Source organism: Arachis ipaensis, chromosome B10 (assembly GCF_059453495.1).
Source record: "Arachis ipaensis isolate K30076 ecotype BB chromosome B10, ASM5945349v1, whole genome shotgun sequence".
NCBI lineage: Eukaryota > Viridiplantae > Streptophyta > Magnoliopsida > Fabales > Fabaceae > Arachis > Arachis ipaensis.
Genome location: NC_142435.1, coordinates 70,284,399 through 70,295,279, shown reverse-complemented (window position 1 = coordinate 70,295,279; position 10,881 = coordinate 70,284,399). Strand labels below are relative to the sequence as shown.

Genomic DNA, 10,881 nt, shown 5'->3' with positions numbered 1-10,881 from the left:
AGGACAAGATTTGCATTTGAGACACCACTAATTTGGTGAGGTTGAGGGCACTGGAGATGCTACAATGGAGCTCCCTGTGTGTGGTGAATATTGGCGTTGGATACTCCATTTTCTTAGACATTGGAGGCGCCATTTTCAACTTCAACTTGGAGGCCTTGGAGTATGCTAAATGTGGCATTGGAGACTCCACTTTCTTAGGTGTTGGAGAGCCACTTATTGCACCAAAATGAAAGTCTTGTAAGTTAGTAATCCTTGGCATTGGAGACTCCAATCATGTGGAGTTGGAGACGCCACAATTGCCTTGTTTATCTTTGGCCAATCTCCAGTTCTTCTTCCTCTAATATGTTACTCTAGAAGTGTTGATTGACTGATTCTCTATTGATGCCTTTGTTGCCTCTTTTTCCATCAATTCCTGCCTGAATTCAAAAACTTAAGGCAATCAAAGCAATATTCAATTATAGCACTAAACACTTCATAATTGAGCATAGTTTATTGACTTTTATATGAAATAAGCAATCAAAACAACTCATGATGCACATGCATCAATGAAGCACCCTTCAAATTTACTTGCTCAAGTATCTCTCCTTGACATAGTCACATCACAAGCACTTAACTAGGAAAACAACTCTTTGAGATTTGGTTCTTGTTTACCTTCCTAGCCATTGGTGCTTAGAGCCTTGGGCCTTGTGTAAAACCCAGTAAATTAATAAATAATTAACAGATAAATTAATTATGAGCCAAGGGGATTAGAAAATTAAATTTTATAATTTAGAGAAGTAAAAATATTAAAAATTTGAATTAAAACACTAATTTTAAAGGTTTTGACCTATAGTTGGACCAACAAGCTAAATTGGGTGAACTGGGCCCAAATGGGCCCAATCCTAATGAATTCACATTTCATGGTATTTATTTGCTCTAATTGGGTAGATTTTATCACGTTTTCTTGCATTTATTCTCTAAAATAGCATAGTTTTGTGAGTTCTTACTAATTTGTACTTAAGATTAAAAACATGCTTTTTAGGTACTTAAATTGCTAATTTTAATTCACTTTAATTCCATTCGATGACTTGATGTGTTTGATGAAGTGATTTCAAGGTTCCAAGGAAAGTACGGATTGAAAGAGTAAGGAGAAAGCATGCAAAAGTGGAGAATTCATGAAGAAATGAAGTTTAGAGTGTTTTGCAATCATGCGTACGTACAACTGCAGTTTTTACATCCATGTGTACGCACAAGCTATGATGCGTATGCACGCTCACTTTTTCACAATCATGCGTATGCATGGTCAAGCATGCGTACGCGCGAATGTGATCACGTGCCTCATTAAAGAAAACACGCTGTGGGCGATTTCTGGAGCTGCAAAAGCCCAATCCAACTCATTTCTGAAGCTATTAGAGGCCAAATTCAAGAAGGATGAAGGGAGAGCAATTAGGTTTAGTTTAGAACATGCTTTAGGTTATATTCTAGAGAGAGATTCTCTCTCTTCTCTCTAGAATTAGGGTAGATTAGGTTAGATTTCTCTTTGATTTAGGTTTAATTCTTGCTTTGATTTAATTTTTCTTGCAATTTATTGTTCTTGCATCTTTGTTCTTTTAGTTTTATTTGCTATCTCCTTTATTTTGTCACTTTTACGTTTATGAACTCTTTGTAGTTTTGATTTCCATTAATGCAATTTATGTATTCAAGCTTCTTATTGTTTAATTGAGTTGTTAGTTATTAATTTCTTGCAATCGGTAGTTGTTAGATTTTATATTTCTTGCTATTTTAACATGCTTTCCTTTAATACCTTCCAAGTGTTTGATAAAATGTTTGGTTGGATTTTAGAGTAGATTTTTGTATTCTTGACTTATATTGAAAACTCTTGAGTTGTCAAATTTTTTTGTTGATTGGTGATTGAGGATTGCTAATTGGCTTGAATTCCATTAAATCTAATCTTTGATTAGAACTTGTGGATTAGAGTCAATTTTGCTCACTTGACTTTTCTTCAATTATTAGAGGGTAACTAAATGAGAGCAAACGACAATTACCATCACAATTGAGGATGATAATGATGGTAGGAATTTCAATTCTCACTCTTTGCCAAGAGCTTTCTTAGTTGTTAGCTTTGTTTTCTTGTTAGTTACATTTCTTATCTCTTATTACACAAAACCCCAGAATACCTCATAACCAATAATATGCACATTTCCCTGCAATTTCTTGAGAGACGACCCAAGGTTTAAATACACTCGATTTTTATTGGTTTGACTTAAGTGACAAAAAAATTTAAACCTTGATTGAAGGTTAATTGTTGGTTTGGAACTATACTTCAATGGAATTATTTTGTGAAAATTCCTAACGGACAATTTTCCTCCGTCAAGTTTTTGGCGCCATTGCCGGGGAATTGCAAATGTGTGCTTATTATTGTTTATTGTATATATGTGGATATTGTGAATAGTTTACTTTTGTTTCTTTGTTAGTTTTAGGACTTTGTTTGCTTAACTTTTGTTAGTTTATTGTTTTTATTTTCTCTTGTTACTATGAATTCTCACCCTTTTGGCTATGAGTGTGGTTCTAACTATGTTGTAGGAAATAGAAATTACAATGAGGATATGCATCAAGGATGAGACAATCAAAGGTTAGAGAAGCATCAAGCATATGATCAATTTTCATGGCAACAACCTCCTCTAATGTACTATGAGCAAGAACCATTCCATGATGCATACCAATCCAATGGTTATGGTGGACCTCCTTGTGGTTATCAACCACAACCACCATATACCTATGACTCCCCTCCTCAACATAGCCCTCAACCACCAAACTCACAAGTCTCATACCACCAAATACCTTCCTATAACCCACCTCTATCATATTGCCAACCTTGTATACTTCAACCATATAAGCCACATGACCCATACTTAGAGCCAGCACAATTCTAACATCAATACTCCCAAGAACCACGACCTCTCTGTACACTATCTCCATACCCTTACCAAGATGAACCGCCTTCCTATTATGAACTCTTTCTCCCAAACAATGAACCCTCCTATCCACCCCAAACCCCAATATATGACACCCTCATTTCATATCTCCAAGAGCTAAGGGAATGTCGCACCATTCTTCAAGAGTGAGTTGCAGCTCTAAAGAGGAAAGATGAATTCATAACCAATTTGGTTTCCCAATGCTTAGACACTTAAAGCACTCTTATGGTCACATATGGAGAATCAAATGAAGAGCATAGTATGAAAGAGAGGTTAGAAACTCTAGTGGAGAATAAGGAGTGGGATTTTGTGTTGGAACAAGTGGAGAAGGCCGAAATTATTGAAGAGAAAGAACTGGTTGAAGATTTAGGAGATGTTGAAAGTCCATGGAAAGTTAAAGTTGTAGAGTCCTCTATGGTTGAAGAGGTTGATCAAGAGATGGATTCAATCATTGATGAGTTTTATCTATACTAACTGATGAGCGGATAATTTATACGCTTTTTGGCATTGTTTTTAGTATATTTTTAGTATATTTTAGTTAGTTTTTATTATATTTTTATTAGTTTTTAAATGAAAATCACATTTCTGGACTTCACTATGAGTTTATGTATTTTTCTGTGATTTCAGGTATTTTCTGGCTGAAATTGAGGGACCTGAGCAAAAATCTAATTCAGAGGCTGAAAAAGGACTGCAGATGCTGTTGGATTCTAACCTCCCTGCACTCGAAGTGGATTTTCTGGAGCTACAGAAGCCCAATTGGTGCGTTCTCAATTGCGTTGGAAAGTACACATCCTGAGCTTTCTAGCAATATATAATATTTCATACTTTGCCTGAGATTTGATGGCCCAAACAGGCGTTCCAAGTCAGCTTAAGAATTCTAGCCTCAAAACGCCAGAACTGGCACAAAAGCTGGAGTTAAACGCCCAAAATGGCACAAAAGCTGGGGTTTAACTCCAAGAAAAGTCTCTACACATGGAAGCTTCAATGCTCAGCCCAAGCACACACCAAGTGGGCCCGGAAGAAGATTTCTGCATTAATTACCTATTTCTGTAACCCTAGGCTACTAGTCTTCTATAAATAGGACATTTTGCTATTGTATTTTCATCTTTGAATCATACTTTCATAGACCTTTTCACATTTGGGGGCTGGCCTCACGGCCATTCCTGGACCTTTTGTTCTTATGTATTCTCAACGGTAGAGTTTCTACACACCATAGATTAAGGTGTGGAGCTCTGTTGTTCTTCATGAATTAATACAATTACTGTTGTTCTTCTATTCAATTCACGCCTACTTCTTCTCTAAGATATTCATTCGTTCTTCAACTTGATGAATGTGATGATCCGTGACACTCATCATCATTCTCACCTATGAACATGTGCCTGACAACCACCTCTGTTCTACTAGCACTGGCTTGAATGCGTAATTCTTGGGTTTCTAATCTAAGATTGGAACCTTCATGGTATAGGCTAGAATTATTGGCAGTCATTCTTGAGATCCGGAAAGTCTAAACCTTGTCTGTGGTATTCCGAGTAGGATCTGGGAAGGGATGACTGTGACGAGCTTCAAACTCGCGATTGTTGGGCATGTGACAGACGCAAAAGGATCAATGGATCCTATTCCAACATGATCGAGAACCGACAGATGATTAGCCGTGCGGTGACAGCGTACGTAGAACATTTTCACTGAGAGGACGGAAAGTAGCCATTGACAACGGTGATGCCCAACATAAAGCTTCCCATGGAAGGGAGTATGAATGATTAGAAGAAGGCAATGGGAAAGCAGAGGTTTAGGAGGAACAAAGCATCTTCATACGCTTATCTGAAATTCTCACCAATGAATTACATAAGTATCTCTATCTTTATTTTATGTTTTATTCATCTTTTAATTATCAATCCTCCATAACCATTTGAATCTGCCTGACTGAGATTTACAAGATGACCATAGCTTACCTTAAACCGACAGTCTTCGTGGGATCGACCCTTACTCACGTAAGGTATTACTTGGACGAACCAGTGCACTTGCTGGTTAGTTGTGTGGAATTGTGACAAAGTGTGATTCACGTTTGAGAGCTCCAAGTCTTTGGCGCCATTGTTGATGATCACAATTTTGTGCACCAAGTTTTTGGCGCCGTTGCCAGGGATTGTTCGAGTTTGGACAACTGACGGTTCATCTTGTTGCTTAGATTAGGTAATTTTACTTTTTATTTTCGAAAATTAAAAAAAAAAATACAAAAAAATTTTCTATTCTGTTCTTCAGAGTTTTTAAGAATGAATTCTAGAGTTTCATGATGATCTGTTGAAGTCTGGCTGGCTGTGAAGCCATGTCTAATCTTATTGGACCGAAGTTTCAACTTATCATCATAAGAGCTTGTTGATTTCTATCAATTTTACTATTGTTAGTAATGATCTGCTAAAGCTTGGTTGGCCATTGGCCATGTCTAGTGTTTTGGACCGGAGCTTTCATTGAAAGCTGGGCTGGCTAGTAAGCCATGTCTAATTCCTGGACCGGAGTTTTAGACTAACATTGCAATGATTCCTAGAATTCTCATTAAAAATTTTGAATCCCTTTATTTTCTTCTCCACTCAATTTTCAAAAAATCACAAAAAAATTTATAAAACCATAAAAATAAAAAGTATTTTATGTTTCTTGTTTGAGTCTAGTATCAATTTTTAAGTTTGGTGTCAATTGCATGTCTTTATTCTTCTTGCATTTTTCAAATATATGCATTATGTTCTTCATTGATCTTCAAGTTGTTCTTGATGATTTCAGTGCTCTGATCTTTAATTTCTCTTATTTTGTGTCTTTTGTTGTTTCTTACATGCATTTTCAAATTGTTATAGTCCTTAGTATACAAACTTCTAAGTTTGGTGTCTTGCATGCATTGTTTATTTGATCTTAGTTGCATTTTTATTATTTCTCATCATTAAAAATTCAAAAATTTTCAAAATTGTGTCTTTTCAAGTCAATAACACAGAGAATTGAAGATCAGAACATTCAGCAGAGGAATTACACAGAAAAAGCTGGGCATTCAAAACGCCCAGTGAAGAAGAAAAACTGGCGTTTAAACGCCAGCCAGGGTACCTAGCTGGGTGTTAAACGCCCAAAAAGGTAGGATTTTGGGCGTTAAACGCTAGAATGGATGCCATTCTGGGCGTTTAATGCCAGGATGACACTAGAGGGAAGATTTTGTTTTTAATTCAAATCTTTTTCAAGTTTTCATGATTTTTCAAAATCAAATCTTTTTCAAATCATATCTTTTCAATCATACCTTTTCAAAATCAATTTCTTTTCAATTTTTTTTATTTATTACTATTTTCGAAAATCCTTGCTACAATTAGTAATTTAATTCAAAATTTTCAAGTTATTACTTGCCTATTAAAAAAGGATCAAAAGTTTTAATTCTAGAATCATATATTCTAATTTCTTGTTAGTTAAGTAATCAACTTTAATTTTAAAACTTTCCTTTTTTATTTGATTTTCAATCATATCTTCTCAATCATATCTTTTCAATCATATCTTTTTCAAAATTAAGTCTCAATCATATCTTTTTTATTTCTAATTTCGAAATCTTTTTCAAAAATCACTTTATTTCTTTCCCAATCTTAGTTTTCGAAAATCATTTACCAAATTTTCAAAATTCTTTTAATTATTTCAAAATCTTTTTACTTTAATTTTGAAAATTCTTCCCCTCTTCTCACACCCTTCTGTTTAAGGACTAACACTCCTCCTCAATATGCAATTCGAACTCTATCTCCCTTGATAAGTTCGAATTCTCTCTTCTCTACCTTCTCTTTCTATTCTTCTTTTCCTCTGACACTTCAAGAAATCTCTATACTGTGACATAGAGGATTCCATACTTTCTTGTTCTCTTCTCTTTCATATGAGCAGAAGCAAGGACAAAAGCATTCTTGTTGAGGCTGATCCTGAACCTGAAAGGACCTTGAAGAGAAAGCTAAGAGAAGCTAAAGTACAACTCTCTGTAGAGGACCTAACAGAAATTTTCAAACAAGAAGAAGCCATGGCAGCCGAAAACAACAACAATGCCAACAATGCAAGGAAGGTGCTTGGTGACTTTACTGCACCTACTCCCGACTTCTATGGGAGAAGCATCTCAATCCCTGCCATTGAAGCAAACAACTTTGAGCTTAAGCCTCAATTAGTTTTTCTGATGCAACAGAATTGCAAGTTTCATGGACTTCCAATGGAAGATCCTCATCAGTTCTTAGTTGAATTCCTGCAAATCTGTGACACTGTCAAGACCAATGGGGTTGATCCCGAGGTCTACAAGCTTATGCTTTTTCCCTTTGCTGTAAGAGACAGAGCTAGAACATGGTTGGATTCACAACCTAAAGAAAGCCTGAACTCTTGGGAAAAGCTAGTTAATGCCTTCTTGGCAAAGTTCTTTCCACCTCAAAAATTGAGCAAGCTTAGAGTGGAAGTCCAAACCTTCAGACAGAAGGAAGGTGAATCCCTCTATGAAGCTTGGGAAAGATACAAGCAATTGATCAGAAAGTGTCCTTCTGATATGCTTTCAGAATGGAGCATCATAGGTATCTTCTATGATGGTCTGTCTGAACTGTCCAAGATGTCATTGGACAGCTCTGCTGGAGGATCTCTTCATCTGAAGAAGACGCCTGCAGAAGCTCAGGAACTCATTGAAATAGTTGCAAATAACCAATTCATGTACACCTTTGAAAGGAATCCTGTGAATAATGGGACAAAAAAAAGGAGTTCTTGAGATTGATACTCTGAATGCCATACTGGCTTAGAATAAAATATTAACTCAGCAAGTCAATATGATTTCTCAAAGTATGTCTGGAATGCAAGCTGCATCAGGCAGTACTAAGGAAGCTTCATCTGAAGAAGAAGCTTATGATCCTGAGAACCCAACAATGGAAGAGGTGAATTACATGGGAGAACCTTATGGAAACACCTATAATCTTTCATGGAGAAATCATCCAAATTTCTCATGGAAGGACCAACAGAGGCCTCAACAAGGCTTCAATAACAATAATGGTGGAAGAAACAGGTTTAGCAATAGCAAACCTTTTCCATCATCTTCTCAGCAACAGATAGAGAATTCTAAGCGGAGCCATTCTGAATTAGCAACTGTAGTCTCTGATATAATTAAAATGACTCAAAGTTTCATGACTGAAACAAGGTCTTCCATTAGAAATTTGGAGGCACAAGTGGGTCAGCTGAGTAAAAAAGTTACTGAACTCCCTCCTAGTACTCTTCCAAGCAACACAAAAGAGAATCCAAAAGGAGAGTGCAAGGCCATCAACATACCCCACACGGCCGAACCTGGAGAGGAGGAAAAGGCAGTGATTTCCACTGAGGAAGACCTCAATGGATGTCTACTAGCCTCCATGGAGTTCCCTAAGAAAGAACCATGGGAATCTGAGGCTCATACAGAGACCATTGAGATTCCATTGAATTTACTTTTGCCATTCATGAGCTCTGATGAGTATTCTTCCTCTGAAGAGGATGAAAATGTTTCTGAAGAGTAAGTTGATAAGTACCTTGGAGCAATCATGAAGCTAAATGCCAAGTCATTTGGTAATGAGACTTGGGAGGATGAACCCCCCTTGCTCACCAAAGAACTGGATGACTTGACTAAGCAGAGATTACCTCTGAAGAGACAAGATCCTGGAAAGTTCTCAATACCTTGCACCATAGGCACCATGACCTTTGAAAAGGCTCTGTGTGACCTAGGGTCAAGCATAAACCTCATGCCTCTCTCTGTAATGGAGAAACTAGGAATTTTTGAGGTGCAAGCTGCAAGAATCTCATTAGAGATGGCAGACAATTCAAGGAAATAAGCTTATGGACTTGTAGAGGATGTCTTGGTAAAGGTTGAAGACCATTACATCCCTGCTGATTTCATAATCTTAGAGACTGGGAAGTGTATGGATGAATCCATCCTTGGCAGACCCTTCCTAGCCACAGCAAAAGCTGTGATTGATGTTGACAGAGGAGAATTGGTCCTTCAAGTGAATGAGGACTCCCTTGTGTTTAAAGCTTAAGGATCTCCCTCTGTAATCATGGAGAAGAAGCATGAAAAGCTTCTCTTAATACAGAGTCAAACAAAATCCCCACATTCAAACTCTAAGTTTGGTGTTGGAAGGCCACTACCAAACTCTAAGTTTTGTGTGAGAGGCCATCATCATGCTCTGAGTATCTGTGAGGCTCCATGAGAGCCCACTGTCAAGCTACTGACATTAAAGAAGCGCTTGTTGGGAGGCAACCCAATTTTACTTATCTATGTTAAATTTCTATTTTCTTTTGTTATTTTATGTTTTCTGTAGGTTGATGATCATGTGAAGTCACAAAAATAATTGAAAAAGCAAAAACAGACTGAAAAACAGAATGAAAAATAGAACACCCTGGAGGAGAAGCTTATTGGCGTTTAAGCGCCAGTAAGGGTAGCAGAATGGGAGTTAAACACCCATTCTGGCACCATTCTGGCCGTTTAACGCCAGAAAATGGGCACCAGACTGGCGTTTAATGCCAGAAAAGGGCAAGAAGCTGGCGTTAAACGCCAGAAATAGGCAGCAGCCTGGCGTTTAATGCCAGGATTGTTAGAAAGGGGGCGTTTTGCACGTCATTTGGTGCAGCGATGACAAATCCTTGACACCTCAGGCTCTGTGGACCCCACAGGATCCCCACATACCCCACCTCTATCTCTCTTCTTCACCCATTCACCAATCACCTCAATACCTCTTCCCCCAAAACCCCTCACCTATCAAATCCCACCATTCTCTTCACCACTCACCTCAATCCTTCATAAAACCCCACTTACCCCACCATTCAAATTCAAACCACTTTTCCTCCCAAACCCACCTATAATGGACGAACCATACCCCCCTCTCCACTCCTATATAAACCCATCTTCACTCCTTCATTTTCACTCAACATACACACTACTTCTCCCCCTTAGCCGAAACACTAAGCCCCCTCCATCTCCTCTAATTCTTCTTCTTCTACTCTCTTCTTTCTTCTTTTGCTCGAGGACGAGCAAATCTTCTAAGTTTGGTGTGATAAAAGCAAAGCTTTTTGTTTTTTCATAACCATTAATGGCACCAAAGGCCGGAGAAACCTCTAGAAAGAGGAACGAGAAGGCAAAAGCTTCCACCTCCGAGTCATGGAAGATGGAGAGATTCATCTTAAGGGTGCATCAAGACCACTTCTATGAAGTCGTGGCCAAGAAGAAGGTGATCCCCGAGGTCCCTTTCAAACTCAAAAAGGGTGAATATCCGGAGATCCGACATGAGATTTGAAGAAGAGGTTGGGAAGTTCTCACCAACCCCATTCAACAAGTCGGATTCTTAATGGTTCAAGAGTTCTATGCCAATGCATGGATCACCAAGAACCATGATCAAAGTGTGAACCCGGACCCAAATAATTGGCTTACAATGGTTTGGGGGAAATGCTTAGATTTTAGTCTGGAGAATGTAAGGTTGGAATTCAACTTGCCCATGATGCAAGGAGATGCACACCCCTACGCTAGAAGGGTCAACTTTGATCAAAGGTTGGACCAAATCCTCATAGACATTTGTGAAGAGGGCGCTCAATGAAAGAGAGATTCAAGAGGGAAGCCGGTTCAACTAAGAAGGCATGACCTCAAGCCCGTGGCTAGGGGATGGTTGGAGTTCATCCAACGCTCAATCATTCCCACTAGTAACCGGTCTGAAGTTACTATAGACCGGGCGATCATGATCCATATCATCATGATTGGAGAGGAAGTAGAAGTTCATGAGGTTATATCCCAAGAACTCTACAAGGTGGCGGACAAGTCCTCTACTTTGGCGAGATTAGCCTTCCCTCATCTCATTTGTCATCTCTGCAATTCAGCTGGAATTGACATAGAGCAAGACATCCTCATTAATGAGGACAAGCCCATCACTAAAAAAAGGATGGAGCAAAC

The 10,881-nt window shown here is 38.2% G+C and overlaps 1 non-coding gene across 1 annotated transcript; it reads right to left on the bottom strand.

Annotated features, from left to right (window-relative positions):
• Nucleotides 1–7,377: 7,377 nt before the first annotated feature.
• LOC148580344 (small nucleolar RNA R71) lies at nt 7,378–7,485 on the bottom strand. Its single transcript, XR_015899676.1, has one exon. It is a non-coding gene; the product is annotated as a small nucleolar RNA R71 (small nucleolar RNA).
• Nucleotides 7,486–10,881: the final 3,396 nt, after the last annotated feature.